Source organism: Watersipora subatra, chromosome 10 (assembly GCF_963576615.1).
Source record: "Watersipora subatra chromosome 10, tzWatSuba1.1, whole genome shotgun sequence".
NCBI lineage: Eukaryota > Metazoa > Bryozoa > Gymnolaemata > Cheilostomatida > Watersiporidae > Watersipora > Watersipora subatra.
The window spans coordinates 57214093-57230795 of record NC_088717.1 but is presented as its reverse complement, the minus strand read 5'-3'; the positions used below and the strand labels follow the sequence as shown (position 1 = coordinate 57230795).

The following is a 16703-nucleotide window of genomic DNA, read 5'->3' as shown; positions in this document are numbered from 1 at the left end:
ATTCTTTTGCAAACATGTATACTGGTATACCGGGTACATCACTTCTTTAATTGTATACTAGCAAATCTTATCATCTTATCTATAACAGGTAAGTAATGTAATAATGTAGGCCTCTGTTCTGAAACAGATGAAGCGATCTTAGCCATGTGTTTCTCAAAATACATAACAGCTGGAATCTTATATTTACTCTCTTCAACAATGAGTAGTTTAGCAAACTGAAACACATGTAGATTAGATTAAAAGATTTCCCACTGAAACCACCACACTGTGAGTTCGTAAAAAGTCGTGGGAACACAATTTCAACAAAAAGAGTTACGGTTTGCAAAATCACTAAAAGTTATATAAATGGACATATTTACTTGTTGATATAAACTTTGCAGATCGGCACTTGTACTTTGTGCTGTACTTTGTATAGCGTCTCCATGCTCAGATTGATAATTTTCTCTAGATAGTTAATAGATGATGTAGGCGCTCAACATTCTTCGGTATATATGCATTTCTATTAAAAAATATTCAATAATTCACGCATTAATGACTTCCGACGGAAGACAGGACATAATTACTTTATCTGTCCAAACCATTTTAACTATAGTATGCTAACTTGCCTGAGATGTTAGCTCCATTTAAAAAATCTTTATCGTAATACACATGCTACCGTTGAATCGATCTCGGTGACTCGTTCAAAATAAAAGAAACAAAAGGTGATATAACTAACCATTACAAAATTGTCTTTCTGTGCAACCTTTTCTACCTGGTTTCACTTCAGCCAGCTAAACAATTTTGCCCTCGGTATACACTTTGTTTTGATAAATGTCTTAAGTGTTATTTAAAGTGCGTTGAGACTACCAAATACTGCGACATTAGTTCAACTTGGCGACACGTGGTTGCTGAAGCTAAATTTTCATCGGATCTCAGTTAGGCTCCTTGAGTCAGCTAACTAAATCCTCTGAGGCTATGAGCCCGCATGACCTCTCGAAAACGCGCATCATAACACACTAACACATATACAGTAGACGCTCCTATAACGTAAATAACACACCAACACAGATACAGTAGACACTCCTATAAAGTAAATTAAATACGTTTAATAAAATGACAACAAAGGGACAAAGGAACATTAACCGTTTAACAAAGGAATGTTTACGTTATAAGGATTTTATGTTATACAAACTGTAAAATGCATGCAAATTGCCTAATCTGTTCCAAGATCTTTCCAAACTCACTTCTTCGGCCATGTGTTATATCTGAAAATCATGTTTTTGAAATAGCTGTATATTAGCAATGTTCCCACAAACGTAAATGTCAAAAGATTAGTTAATAGGTAGGAAACTTAGCAGTTACAATACATTCCTACAGCATATATTATCTCCCACTAACGGAAACAAGTATGCATCGACAACCATTGCTTACATGCTGCATACGTGTACAATATTCTTACCATTTGATTGTGGAGTTGGGAATTATTTACTCAGTCCATAGCAACACTATAGTAGGAACACAACTCCTATTCAGTCTATCCATTTATATAGAAATAGCTTTATAGTTATATTCATTCCATGTCTAGCAACTAAGGAAGCAACATCATTTAATTGTATACTAATAGTTGATCGATCAACATGTATATTGTATCATAATATCTTACGTCTAGACTGCTAATCTAACCCCAACCCAGTCTTTAGAGAGTTGGTTGGAGGTGTACGTACAGTAGTGTATATATGAGGCATCGTTACATGAACTATAGCATTGGATTAGCCTTGTTGTAGAACCGTAACCTGACCATCACTAGACTACCTCCCACCTATTGGCATCGACACTCACATAGACGGTGAATAACACTATAGCACTAGCTAACCAGAGTCCTCTGCACCTAAAGACAAACACAACTGAAGTGAAGACTATCCATATATAAGGAGATTTGGACTCATACTAATACTGAAGGTAGATAGCTCATTTGCAACAAAATAAGCTACAACATATGCAAAAAGGAAAAACTAAAGTTATATATATATATATATACTTATATATACATATATATATATATATATATATATATATATATATATATATATATATATATATATATATTCATGCTACAGACAGTACTGTTTCGGCTATTGAAGCCTCATCAGTGCAGCCTCATCTTCCTGCCACGAAACAACTAAGTTGCCTCGCAGACTTTAAGAAAGTCAATGTGCTGGCACCAGAGTGCTCAAATCACAAAAGTGATGAGCTTTGCACAAAGGCTAATAGTGCCGCACCTCTCACAGAGTGCTCAACCAAACCGAAGTGAGGGATCATATACTCATGCTACATATACATGCTACTATGTTGTAAATTTATATATATATATATATATGTATATATATATATATACATGTATATATATATATACATGTATATATATATATATATATATATATATATATATATTTACAACGTGTTTTCCACAAAGTACTAAAGCAAGTAAACTAACTAAAAAGCAGTGTACAACAAAAAATTAAAAAAAAACAACACAATGAAACTATAGTCTAACTAAGAAACTAATGAATAGTCTAATATAATAATGTTGGAACTGAATGCATAAAATATGTGAAAAGCAAGCTTGAGAATTGATATGAGTATTGTTTAAACAAAAAGTGGACAAATAAAAGCTCTGTGAAAATAGTTATGCATATTTATGACAACAAATTTCTAGTTATGAAAACAACGTGTAATATAAAAATGTTAAAATAGGTAAGGCTATATGGTGAATGGTATTATTGGTCAGAGGGTAGTAGGAGAGTAGTTAACTTTTGATTTATTTGGCTGTACCGTAACTGCCGTATTATTAGTTTGCATCACCAACTTTTCTCCTTTTTTTGATCAAGTTCGCTGGTTTTATAGACTCTGATTGTAATAATTTTAGAATAAGTTGTTGGAGAAAACACATCTTCGATGTCTATTTTTTCTAGACAACAAGGTCTATTTTGCACAGTAAAACTAATAACAAATAGTCTATGTATCTACGATAAAGCAAAACAAAATATATTTCTACTATAAAAAGAACTATATATCTATCTGTTCGTCGTCTATCTGTATCCAGGTGTAAAAGTTAGGTTAAAAGATAACATTCGACGATACTCCAACTCGTGACATTCTGTGTTTGTGTGTCTGTTATTCTCTGTTTGTGTGTCTGTTATTCTGTGTTTATATGTCTATTATTCTGTGTTTGTGTGTCTGTTATTCTGTGTTTGTGTTGGTTATTTTGTGTTTGTGTGTCTGTTATTTTGTGTTTTTGTGTCTGTTATTCTGTGTTTGTGTGTCTGTTATTTTGTGTTTGTGTGTCAGTTATTCTGTATTTGTGTGTTTGTTATTCTGTGTTTGTGTGTCTGTTATTCTGCGCTTGTGTGTTTGTTATTCTGTGTTTGTGTGTCTGTTATTCTGTGTTTATATGTCTGTTATTCTGTGCTTGTTATTCTGTGTTTGTGTGTCTGTTATTCTGCGCTTGTGTGTCTGTTATTCTGTGTTTGTGTGTCTGTTATCCTGTATTCGTGTGCTGTTATTCTGTGTTCGTGTGATTATGCATTTGCGCAATTACGCGATTACGTTAATCGGTCTGTCCTGCTATAGCTATTAAAATCTTGGAATGAAAAGCTTCCGTCGGGCTGGGTTTGAACTCTTGAAGATTGCAATCGCTCTTACTGTATACCCTTCTCCCAATTTCACACGCTAAGTAACGTAATAATTGATACATTGCGCCTACGGGTCACGATGCTCACGTTATAAAATATTTTTTGCCCATCTCTGTAAAACACGATACTTTTTTGTTCTCGCCATACTAGGGCGAGTTTGTTTTTCCGCCATACAATATCAACAATAGTTTCTCTCAAAATTAAAATTTGATGATCTGTGTACTTATTATATACATTATTAAGAGATATACATACGTTGCTCATCATTTCAGTTCGGCGTTATCCGTTATGATAAAAGCAGATTCGCAAACAAATAAGTGATGAAATTTTAGGTACAAATTTGAAGCCTAGTAAAATACAAACTAAGCCGTCCTCCAAGTGTGTGCTTTAAAAAACTAAATTCGTTTGTTAGATTCACTGTTTATGTTACACTCTCCACAGTACGTTCTGCCCATAGTACATGGTAATGTTACATTTTCTTGCAGATCATAACCACGAAATGCACTAAAGTTATTGTAGGTAACTATAGTTACTAAATTTAACATATTGTTTTGTTACTATTGTTAATGATGATGATTTTGATGATTATCCTGGCAGGTGATTGCATTAGATAATAACTTCAGGTTTTTATACTACTCTATACCTCTAAACGATATTTTTGCCTTATGATGCCAACAAACTAAAATCGTATAATTGTATACCAAATAATTTCTTCCTTGTAGTTGTAGCAAAACATAGTATATTTAGTTATTACTTGCTAATGATTTTACATTTACTATTAAACACCTTTACAGTTTTTTATTTTTGTCCTAATTTATTTCATCAAAACACTTCTTTTATTATATGAAATTTAAAAGTTACATTTGTTTGAAAAAGTTAGAAAACCTTTACAGTTGTATTATATGTTCTCCCAGTTCATTTGAACTGCAACAAAAAAGCATTTTTTCTCATGGTATGAAGTTTACATGTAAAAGTTAGAATAGTGAATGTTACATATGTTAAATAAAAGTAAATTTTTTGTCCAAAGACTTTCCATTGCCCAGGCATTCCGCTTGTGTATGTATAATATATACAACACTATATGTACATCATTTTTTTTCTTTCACAAATTTGGCGAGATATTCAAATCAAATTTGAGAACCTACCCTCACTTCACATTTTACGTTCTATGGAATTTTTAATGTAGTACGAAACAAAAGTTGCATAATTTTCTATGTTATCTGGAATTCATGTTGTACAAGGTATACGTTATAGGAGCATTTAATGTAGTAAAATTATCGGCTATGGCTATATTTATCTAGCCAGCTACAAGACCTTCATGACTAGCTAGTGTGTAGTATAAATGAGGTCTACTTACATGAGTTGTAGCAAAGAAGAAAAAGAATCGTCATTCATTCCAGTTACTTATATGCTACCCAATACTGCCTAATACTACCTTATCCACTAGCTTAACCAGCCAGCTTTACCCACTTATCATAATTGCAATGACCACCTGCAACTTCTTTGAACTTAGACGTCAATATATTCTGAGCCACACAAATCCCATAATACAGCACGGGTAGTCTAGCAATTTTGTAAGTTCAGTCATTAATACTCTACTCATTAGAAACTTGTTGAAGACATAAGTGCTTTATAATCAAACCTGTGCTAATTTTCAACTGTGTTAAAATCTTCAGCAGGTAATACAGTCTATCTATATTTCTATTTCTCACAGTTTGTCTGTGTATTTTTGTTTGTGTATATCCAGCTATAGCTATAAAAATCTTGGAATAAAGAATCCATATCACAGAAGATTTGATCGCGGACCCTCTTGTTTGCCAGTCCGATACTTTACCAATTAAGCCACACGAGCTTGATAGATTCTCTAGGCGATATATGTCGTTATATGGGTGCAAATACGGTGCCACTCTCCTATACAATGCAACGTGATGGCGCAATGTCATGAAGAGCGGTAGCGTAATTTTGGGCTCAATCGTGAGGACAAATAGTTAGCCCTTATTAGTAAGCTTGCTCAAATTAGCCTTTGGCATTGTGCCAAGCTAATAGCAAGTGGCAGGCAACTACATTACCTCTCATTATTTATCAGCTGATTTTTAATACTCGGACAACGCCGGCATCCAGCTAGTATATCTATATATCTATTTCACAAAGTTTGTCATCTGTCTGTCTTTCGGTATGTCCAGCTAGAGCTATTAAAATCTTGGAATTAAAATTTTGCGTTCTGATGAATTTGAACAGGTGGAGATTGTGACCACAAGTTTTTTATCCACGTACTCTACCACTGAGCTATACAAGGCATATTGATCATCGACGTTAGCATATACTGTATGGCGTATAGACACGTTAAATGACATTGTTTGTAACTTTATGAATACTATTAACTCTATGAAACGCGATGCTTTTTTGCATTTTCGTGAATTTCTATTTCCGGTTTTTTGTAAGGTTGGATTGTTAAATTACAGTGAAGGTCAATAGTTTTCCTGTGAACAATTGTATTGTCTCGAGTAGAAATGACCTCTACATTCTCATTCGGTCAGACAAAGACAGTCAAACATTCCATTTTTACATTTTACCAGTGTCAAGAGGTACCAGTATCATCGTATTTAGAGTTTTGATAGATAGCTTCTGGTAGAACAATAACCTTTTTATGCACATACTTTTATGCAAGAATTGTCATTATTAATTCAACATATTCAGGATTTTTATTTTGTTTTTTTTTCAGTTTGTAGTAATCGTACCATTGCCAAATCATGTTTTATTCTAATCGTAGCAAAACAAACTTAATTTAGCTATTACTTGCTAATTATTTCACATTTACATTTGAACCCTTTTATAGTTGTTTGATTTTTTTCAACTTATTTGACTTGCGCAAAAACTTTTCTTCATGATATGAAGTTGGAAGGTTACAGTTGTTTGACAAAGATTGAAAACCTTTACAGTTGCTTTTATTTTTTATCTTAATTTATTTTAGCTACACAAAACACTTTTCTCATGATATGTAGTTTGAAAGTTAGAATGGCAAATGATGTTATATGTTAAATACAAATAAATTTTCTGTCTTAAGACTTTTTTATTGCCAGGGCAACGCCGGGTAGTACAGCTAATACATGTATAAATATCTCAATGTTTGTCCATCTATCTGTCTATCCTTCTGTACTTCTGTCTGTTCAGCTATAGCAATAAAGTTTTAAGAATGAAAGATCCGCTGCAAACTGGATTTGAGCTCACAACCTCCAGTTCTGCAGACATTTATTTAACATGAACAATTTAACTATGAACAGCAGCATATTTGCTAGCTTCCCTGTGCTAAATATTTTACCCTCTGACGTGTTTGGTAGTTGGAAAAGATTTAGTGATGAGTTCAAACTATGTATAAAAATGAAGGCTCTCAAGATGGATGAGAGGGAGGGGACTGTGGAGAATGACCACATCAGTGTCGTTAACTTCATGCTCAGGGTTCAATTACTAGCTCTCTTAAAAGCCGTAGGCCAAGAGAGTAGAAAACTCTAAAATTGTTGGAGTTTGAGTTTCATAACCCAAACTCATCTTTCAACCAGGCTTAGGATCTGCCAGGAGGAAACTACGAAAAAGAAGAAGATGTTTATGTGAAAACTCAAAAGTTTTTTTTCTGAAGCAACTTGCGGGAGAAGACGATAGAGATTTCCTTCTCAGAGTCAAGCGGCTCAGTAGGCAGCTGAATTTTGGTATGAATGGCGGTTCACGAAAAAGTTTTGCTTTGGCCATTGCCATGGGTAGACTCAGTGGCATGAAATTGAGTCTGGATTTAATGGCCAAAAATAATTAGGGCAGAAAAAGGTTGACAAATCTTTTCTCAAGGAATTGTGGCACAAGAGACATCAAGTGTGCTCACAGCACAACACAACTTTACTCGACCTTCTAATGCTCAACTTAGTGTGAGAGCTAAAGCTGCAGTGCCAACCTAACAGGCCAGTACCTCTACGGAGGTTGCAGGTAGAAATGCCACTGAACAGCTGTGTGTCAAACAAGAGGTTGATGAGGTACAAAGACGAGCAGGCCAACATTGCCGTCGAGAGAGAGAAGAGATAATAGCAGTGACAGTTACCAGACTCGAGGACGCCTTGGGTGTCATAATAGCTACAGACACGGCTCTAACAGCCATGAAGGTAGTCCTGAAAGATGCTATCGCTGTCACCGTTACAGTTTTACCAGCGATTGAGACAGTTCTAAGGACTGTACATACAGGAATGGTCCTGACTGACTAGGGATTTTTGTATCAGATGAGTAATGACAGATGCTATGAGTGTAGCTCAATGGACTACTTTCTGAAAAAAATCTGCCTTTAAGTTAAATGTAAGAATTGCAAGTAACTTGGGCATATGGCAAGAGCATGCGACAGGCCAGTCCGATGTCATACATTTGATGGCAAGTGTCACGCTGAAAGCGAGTGTCTTTTCAAATCAAGGAAAGACTGCAGTACTGATAAGAAGGTTCGGATAGCTTCCAACTGAGACTTTTGTTGGCTGGCAGATGATTTCAGACTCACTTTCTCTGTAGGCTATGGGCCAAGGCAGTTTATCTTGCATTTCCATTAGCACTCCCTTTCAGTGGCAATTTCTGCAGCAATTTAGACTAATTTTGGTATGGAGAATTTAAAACTGAAGAGTTGCCGCAGCTGTCATTCCCACTTCTATGAGAAATTTGATCAAAATGATATTTTAGGACTTATCTCCTCTGTAAATAAGATTCCTTCCATAAAAGCATCAGATTTGCAACCTTTATCATAATTATTTGGCAGTGATTTAAAATGTCAGTGGTAAAGTCAAAATTCATTTTCTATCTACTTTCGAACATTCCATATCTTACGATTGTTACACGCACATGTAAACTTTATACATGTATATACGTATACGTACATGTGTATATAATTGTATGATTTAATAGCTTTATTTTACAAAAAAAATTCAAAACACTATAATTATGTTTTATAACCTGACAATCATGAATCATAGGCAATAATAAGAACACTGCAAGCACTGTGAACATGGTGATTATTATTAACATTATTATTAGTAGTATTATTAGTAGCTAATATCAAGTCTTACAAAACGAGCTGGGATATTTCAAAATATCGCATATCCCAACTATTTGCTCAATATGTTGAGTTCTTAGTCATTGTCCTCACCATCGGCATCCTCTGCTACTCTCGCTTCAGTTTTATCTTACTGCACGCATTTGCAAAGCTCTGTGTAAGGCAGATTTGCCATGATACTAGCACATCAGTTCCCTCGACACCTGGATCTATGACACTCCCATAGAACTGCTTGTAGAATATCGGGTGAGGCGATGATTCTGGTATGACACTTTACTGCATACTCATCGTTTTTCTTACCCAGTATCTACCGATGTAAGAAGGAAATGGTGCATTGACAAGTTATGTTGTTGCCTCTTCCCATATACATGTAGGTAGCTGCTACATAATTGGCACAATATACACTGTACATGTTTTTTTAGCGATTGAAGCGAGGGACTGACTGACCTAGACCTAAACACAAAAAGCCTGTCCCTTAGTCAGTTGAAGTCTGTGCCATTTTCCTGGGTGCTATCTTTTTGGCCATAGAGTCTGCATATGTAAGTCTCACAGAGAGAATAAAGTTGCCCTGAAACTTAAACTATTCTCAGAGTCGACTTCTGTTTTGATGAGTTTTCTACGACTCTTTTTCCCTTTGCCTGCAAAGGATGAAACTGCATCACAGCTAGAGAAACCGTGCAAACCTATGAGATTTTCACATTGGAAGTTGATCTCTGAGCTTAGTAGCCTTAGTAGCTCTATGCTTGCAAAAGTTTTTGATCACAAAATTCACACAAGCAGCCTTGTCTTCTTAGTATGAGCAATAAGCACATCAAGAGTGGTATCAGCAAGTTGACGGAATGTTAAAAAGATGGCACTGGCAGGCAGGGCTTGGATAAGCGCCATGGCATCCACAAGGATGGCCCCACATCCTCAACAGCTTGGAGTCACTGCATTTATGGTAGTTTGATCATGTCTGCTATAGATATGAACTAGTCCTCTGAGAAGGCTTTTAACTCAGTTGCCCTCTAGGAACCTGGGCTGTAATATCCACAAAGCTCTCTGCTTGTCCCCTTACATAAAAAGTTCCAAGATACCATAGGTAAATAGTTAACAATCTTAATTGATTCTATTGAGGCAAGATTGATCAACATTTTCATCAATTACCATTTGTGTATCGAGCATTACGCAAATATACTTGTCATAACACTTGTTATGAGAGGCTATCTCTAAAGCAACCACATCTTGATCAAAGTTCTACAAAGTACGCGTTCTTCCTGTTTGAGGGTAGCAGCATTTTTCAATCCATCTGCATATGTAGACAGGTGCACAGCTCGCAAAATTAATAGGCTGTTTACGCGAAACCATGCTTGAAGATGTCACTAAGAGTTTAAATTCGTTGTGAGGACCATAGTTGCTTGTAGGGTGATGTGATGCCAATCATTGGTGTCATACCAGTGCAAGTTGGTCTGCAAAACTATTATGGGCACTGCTCATCAATTACTTATCAATTACTTAATCGTAGTCAAAACAACTGAAGAAATCATATCTTAGGTTAATTTACAGAATAGGTGGACATACCAGCAGACACAGTTTTGACCACATGAAGGACAGCTTTGCAAGTATGTAGTTGATTTGTGTGAGTAGTACTACACCTTCTTTTCAGAAATCTTGCATACATGTTTAAATGTAGGTCTTGATGTGTATAAGTGGACAGCAGAATTGGATCTTGTGATTTTCTTTGGTTGCTCATCTTCATCTTGACAAGGTGTATCATGAGTAGCAGGTTTCCAACTCTTTTCATGTAGCTAAATGAATGCCAGGACAACATTGACTGAGAAAATCATCACCACTTAGTCAGCTTAGACCAATAAACTAGAGTGAATACATGCATGATTTGTCCATTTGATAAATGAGGGCAAGACTAATTGTTAATGCCTTGCTGGATTGAAATCTAGATATTTTTCAAACTGAATACAAGCATCTTGATCAGTTGCCACCACTACTGGTTTTTCAAATTGCAATGTCTGCATTCCTTCCATCTTAACAATGATTATTAATTACGTACTTAAATTACATAATAATTATTTTATAGAATAATTATAAGTCCCATTATCTCACCTTAAATGTTTGAGTGGTAAAGTATTGCCAGTCTAAAAAAATACTCACCTCACTGTGTTTTCTCCTACCGAGCTCAATTTTGCTGTTAGTCAGTTTCTGATAGCATGTTCTGTAAATCTGGTAGCCCTTGCAGGCAAGTTGAAGGCTTACACCATTGAAAACAGGCCTTTCAGGCTATTTAAAAAGTGTTTTCTCCAGCTTTCTAGGCAGTGACTAAGCGTTTAACCTGTGTGCTTAGGCAATGTTTATCAAATTAATTTCTTGAGAGCCATGTATGTGGGCTACACAAGTCATGTCAAAGCTCAAACCATGAATTCGCTCATCTTGTATCTTATTATTTTCTATGATTTATCAGTGTCAGGTTCTAAAACATAATTATAGTGTTTTGAATATTTTTTGTAAAATAAAGCTATTAAACCATACAATTATATACACATGTACATATTCATATATACATGTAAATAGTTTCCATGTGGGTGTAACAATTGTAGGATATGGAATGTTCGAAAGTAGATAGAAGATAAATTTTGACTTTACCACTGACATTTTAAATCACTGCCAAATAATTATGATAAAAGTTGCAAATCTGATGCTTCTATGAAAAAAGTCTTGTTTACAGGGGAGATAAGTCCTAAAATATCATTTTTATCAAATTTCTTATAGAAGTGGGAATGGCAGCTGCGGCAACTCTTCAATTTTGAATTATCCATACCCAAATTAGTCTAAATCACTGCAGAAATTGCCACTGAAAGGAGTGCCAAGGGTACATCATTTCTGGAGCTCTTTTGCCTGCTCAGCCCATAGCCTACTGTTTATGGCCAAGATGTTCTTTTTTATTTTGACACTAGAGCTGATGTCACTGTTTTTACAGAAAGGACTCAAAAACCTTGGAACTTGCCACTTCTAGTTCCGTAGTTTTGGTTGGCACAGATGGAAAGAGATTGAGTGTGGTAGGAGTTGCTGATGTTAAATTCAAGAGCAAGCGAAAGTCCACTAACTGTGAAGCACATGTAGTGTTAAGAACTAGTAGAAACCTACTGGGAGCATGGAATCGTAGACTTAATTCTTTTAGCAATTGTCAATGCTATAACTCAGAAGGTATTTGATCTGGTGAAGGAGTTTCCTAGACTCTTTAGAGGGTTAGGAACAATTCCATGCCTGTTCAGTGTTGAACTAAAGGAAAACACAAAACTTTATCATCTTTTTTCTCCAAGGCCTACAGCTGTTGGTCTTTATGACAAGGCAAAGATGAAGGTAGAAAAGATGTTAGCACTGGTATTTATTGAGCCTTGAACAACCAACTGATAGGTGTTTGGCACTGACAATAGTTCCAAAGCTCAACAGCATTATAAGGATGTGTGTGAACTTTACCCACTTCAGTAAAGCGGTGGAAAGGGAGGCATCTGCTCTCAAGGGTCAGTAACATGTTGTCAAGACTGGCTGAAAGTCGCACCTTTTCTAAGACCAATGCAAATTCAGGATTCTGGCAAGTCAACCTCGATCCCAAGAGTAAGTTACTGATGACTTTTATCTCTCCACCGGGAGGTATTGTTTTAAACAAATGCCTTTCAGCATTTCGTCAGCTCCTGAATATTATCAGAAAAGCATGAAAAAGATATTGGGCCAGATGGATGGAGTTGTCTGCCTAATGAATGATGTTTTAATCTTTGGCCAGAATGAGATCACTCACTGGAAGCCGTTGAGTAGGGTCCTATCTAAGATCGGAGCTGCTGGAGAGACACTCGGCAAATACAGTTTGGTGAGTTTGGCTTTACTTTAGTCAAATTTCTCGGACATCTTGTCAGCGCTGAAGGTGTAAAACCAGTTTCAGACCAAGCAATTTGTCAGCTAAATCTTTTAGAGGATAGAAAAGCTTTTAAGCGCTTCATTGGCATAGTTGAGTATCTCGGCAAGTTTTCCATGAATTCGTCTGAGTTAGCGACACCTATTTATGCTGTTATGGGGCAGTGCTGTGGAGTGATAGTAAACAGTCTGCTGTTGTGCAGATTAAACAAGAACTGTCATAGGCTCTATGGCTATGTGCATTTTACTAGAATAAGCTGCATCATGTCAGCAGACTCGACCCGATATGCTACCAATGCTGTACTATTACAGCAGACCGAGTCAAATATTTGGCAATCAGTCGAATATGCTTTACGCAAGCTGACTGATGTCAAAACTAAGTATGCAATAGTAAAAAAAACGTTGGCAGTTGCCTGGGGCTGCAAAAAATTCAATTATTACTTAGTAAATTAACTAAGTATTTTGAGGTAGTGACAGACCACAAGCCTTTCGTTACCATTTTTAGTGACAACAATCTGCCTAAGCTACCTTTGCGGGTACAGTGATTTAAAATAAAGCTGATGCGGTATGATTATACTATTTTTCATACCCTAATACCTCAAATACACCTAGTACACACTTCAAGTCGGCCCATAGGGCTTAAAGTTCTAAATCCGTGTGAGCGAACAGAGTTGTTTGACACCACTCGGCGAGACACGGAATCTCGACAATGTTTGTAATACCTTGCAAAAGGGTGGTCAGACAACAAGAAATTGTATGGCGAGCTTGCTAAATTGTACAATAGTTTCGACATGATTACATAATATCAGGGTCTAATTCTGTTTAAAGGCAGAATTTACATTCCAAGTGAACTAAGGCCTATTTACCTTGCACAGCTCCACGACATCCACTGGGGATCGAAAAGATGAGAATGAGACAGTTTACTTGGTGGCCCTTAATGAGTAGTGATATAGATCCTTAGGTCTCTCAATGTAATGCCTGCATTAGACACAGTTTTATCGAACACCAGCCTGTGGAGCGTCCTAAGCTTCCTGAAGTTCCTTGGTTAGAGATTAGCTGTCATGTTATGGAACATCAAAGCAATTTTTACCTGATTATGGTGTATTACTACTTCAGATGGACTGCAGTAACCGAATTCAAGCTCAGACTTTTTGTCTTGTAACTCAAGCCATGAAGCCAGTGTTTGCCAGACTAAGTGTGCCGAAACTAGTCAGGAGTGATAACATAACCTGTTTTTCTAAACAGGAATATTGCAACTTCGCTTTAATATGAAGCTTTCAAATAGCTACCAGCGTCTCGAGGTATTCCCCATTCAATGAACTAACTGAGCAGGTGGTCAAACCGTCATATCCCCCAACAAATGTGGGATGTTTCGACAGACAAAGACAAATCCCTCCTTGATTATGGATAAACTCCACTCAAATCGGGATATTTCCCGAGCAAATTAATGTTTGGTAGATCAGTCAGGACCACTTTTCGACAACCTGTTTCTTGAACTGTTGACTGCAACCTATTTGAATGCAAAGAACTTGTGGTCAAAGAGGCTAATAGAAATAGACCCCTAAATACAAAAATAGGCCTCTGTCAAACCTCCAACTAGGACAGTGGGTATGGGTTAATGCCTCATCTAATGCTGGTATTGTAGTGCGGGCAAACCACTCTTCTGAGAGCTGTTGGGTCGGCGTTGGACAGAACGAACTTTGTTGCAACCGTAAGCATTTGTTTGTGTTTATAACTCTGATTTGCAGAGAAGATGACCACTTCCGCATGCAGCCTACAGATCTGGGAAATCCCAATGAGACTGTTGTAAGTAAAAAAGTTGTAGATGAACAAGCTCATCCTGCAATGCTTACCCCTAGTGTGCCTAGTCTGCTATCACCACTTTGATTAGAGGCGACTTTAGTAATGTAGGTGGCCCGATAGATCACAGTGGTGCTAACACCACTTTGATTAGAGGCGACTCTAGTAATGTAGGTGGCCCGATAGATCACAGTGGTGCTAATACCACTTTGATTAGAGGCGACTCTAGTAATGTAGGTGGCCCGATAGATCACAGTGGTGCTAATACCAGTGGTGATCACAGTTCTAGCTATGGTACAGACACTAATGCTTGTAGTGAGAGTGCTAATGTTTGTGATGAGGGTACTTCTGGTAATGCTGGTAACTGCAAAAAACTGCCTGCTAAATGGAGCATTGCCAATAGCGTAAAAAATGGTTTAGACTCTAGTTCAACACTGCCAACCTACTCTATTTATAAAGCCAACCTTAATAAAGATTTGTAGTCAACTCTGAGAGTGGTGAATTGTGATGCCAGTGTAGTGAGCCTAAAATCACGAATTATATTTTAGCGGACAAACTGTATAAAAGGAGTGATGGTCTTCAAAAGAGCCATAGAAGAACAACTCCATAGGCATTCATTTCCGATGGACTAATAAAAAGACGAGACAACTGAGTGTCCATGTACATGTATATACGAAAGACTTCTGGGATCAAAGTTGATACAGAAAAGATGAAAGACACCATTTGCCAAAATTTATAGACATTTCTATGCAATTGACAATCTAATGATTTTATTCATACTCTTCGCATGTCAGTGAAATTTATTTCATTTGACAATCTAATGATTTTATTAAGTGAAATTTATTTATGTTCGTGGTTGCATGTTGGGATAGTCTAAGTATCTGTTCCAATTAGCTACTAGTTGTTAAAATTATTTTAAGTAATGTTTCAGTTTTGTTCGTACTTTTTCTCGCTACAAGATTTTGCATTTATTACTTTTCGTCCTCCGAATAGATTAGAGCACTGCTCACAAACTATTGTATGTAATTTTTCACGGGCTTTTTGGCAGTGCCTAGTTTATTGCCCCATGATGGTTAATTGTAGCACAGTAATTTTTATTGTTTTGTATGTAGACCTGTTGCAAAGTGAGCAGATAGCGAAGTAACGTGATTGGGCGGTTCAAACAATAACTGTAAAGCTCTTGTCCGACTGCTTATGCAATATAAATACTGCTGATATTTCTAGGCAGGTCAGCTTGTGTTTCGCTCCTGAGGGTGATGCATGAATACGTTATTTCAATAAAATTGTTTATTCATTGAAGGAATGTTATCACTTTCTGATCGTCAGTTAAATAATTTACGACAAGCTCGGAGAAGGTTGCAATGATGATTAAAAATGAAGAGTTATTGTTCTTACAGAGGTTCGTCCCCTCCTGTTGGTTTCAGCAGGTTATATTTTAGGAAGCCTCGGGTTCAGGGCAGTCTGTTGGTGTCAGCAGAGCACAAGTGAGTTGGTTTCAGCTCCCTTCTGTTGATTTCAGCAGGTTGTATTTTAAGAAGCGTTGGGTTGAGCAAACTCTGTTGGTTTCAGCAGGGCACAAGTGACTTGGTTTCAACAAGTTGTACTCCAGGAAATGTTGGATACAACAAATCTGTTAGTTTTAGCATAGCACAAGTGAGTCGGTCTCATCAAGAGCCCATCATAGATGCGTCAAAATTGAGAGTAGTCTCCAACCCACTCCAATGAGTTTTTTTGTCAGTCTCAATGCAAATAACACACTCTTACACTAGGATGCAACTATTAAAACGAATGCTGCACTCCCCACCATAACATGCCATAAGTCCAAAACATAAAGCTCTCAAAAACACTTGAGGCTATCAAGCCAATCCTCCATGATGCCACACATAATGGCCGACTGTATGCTGACTACCCATTTTCTCTACTGCTGTCTAATGGAACTCAACATTGAGCATGGATAGCAAATCTCTAGAGAGGGTGCAAGACACAGTGATGAGAATTACAAACGAGCTCAAAGGGAGGCAGGGTGTTACAGATAGTGCTGTGCAATATGACACCACATGCCAAAACAATATATCGGCCCTGTGAGCTATCAATATCGTCCAGTATTGAAACTTTGGAGTTATGCTCTCTCGATATAGATTATGGTGGCGTTTCACCAAAAAACTGAAATACAAAGGCGAGAATAGTGTATAAATTTATAAATATCGAGCTGTGCCGATATTGAGTCACGAAAGCCGGCGATAACCGATGTTGGTTCT

General features: G+C 36.8%; 1 protein-coding gene and 1 long non-coding RNA gene across 2 annotated transcripts in view; one reads left to right on the top strand and one right to left on the bottom strand.

Moving 5' to 3' along the window:
• Positions 1-851, bottom strand: part of LOC137407414 (organic cation transporter protein-like) — a 29198-nt gene extending 28347 nt beyond the window's left edge. Inside the window, exon 1 of the mRNA XM_068094065.1 lies at positions 716-851. The gene's annotated coding sequence lies outside the window, so the exon portion shown is untranslated. The remainder of the gene's footprint in view (positions 1-715) is intronic.
• A 12599-nt stretch (positions 852-13450) lies between these two features.
• Positions 13451-15739, top strand: LOC137407417 (uncharacterized). The gene is made up of 2 exons (XR_010979954.1): positions 13451-14451; positions 14994-15739. It is a non-coding gene; the product is annotated as an uncharacterized lncRNA (long non-coding RNA).
• The last annotated feature ends 964 nt before the right edge of the window (positions 15740-16703 follow it).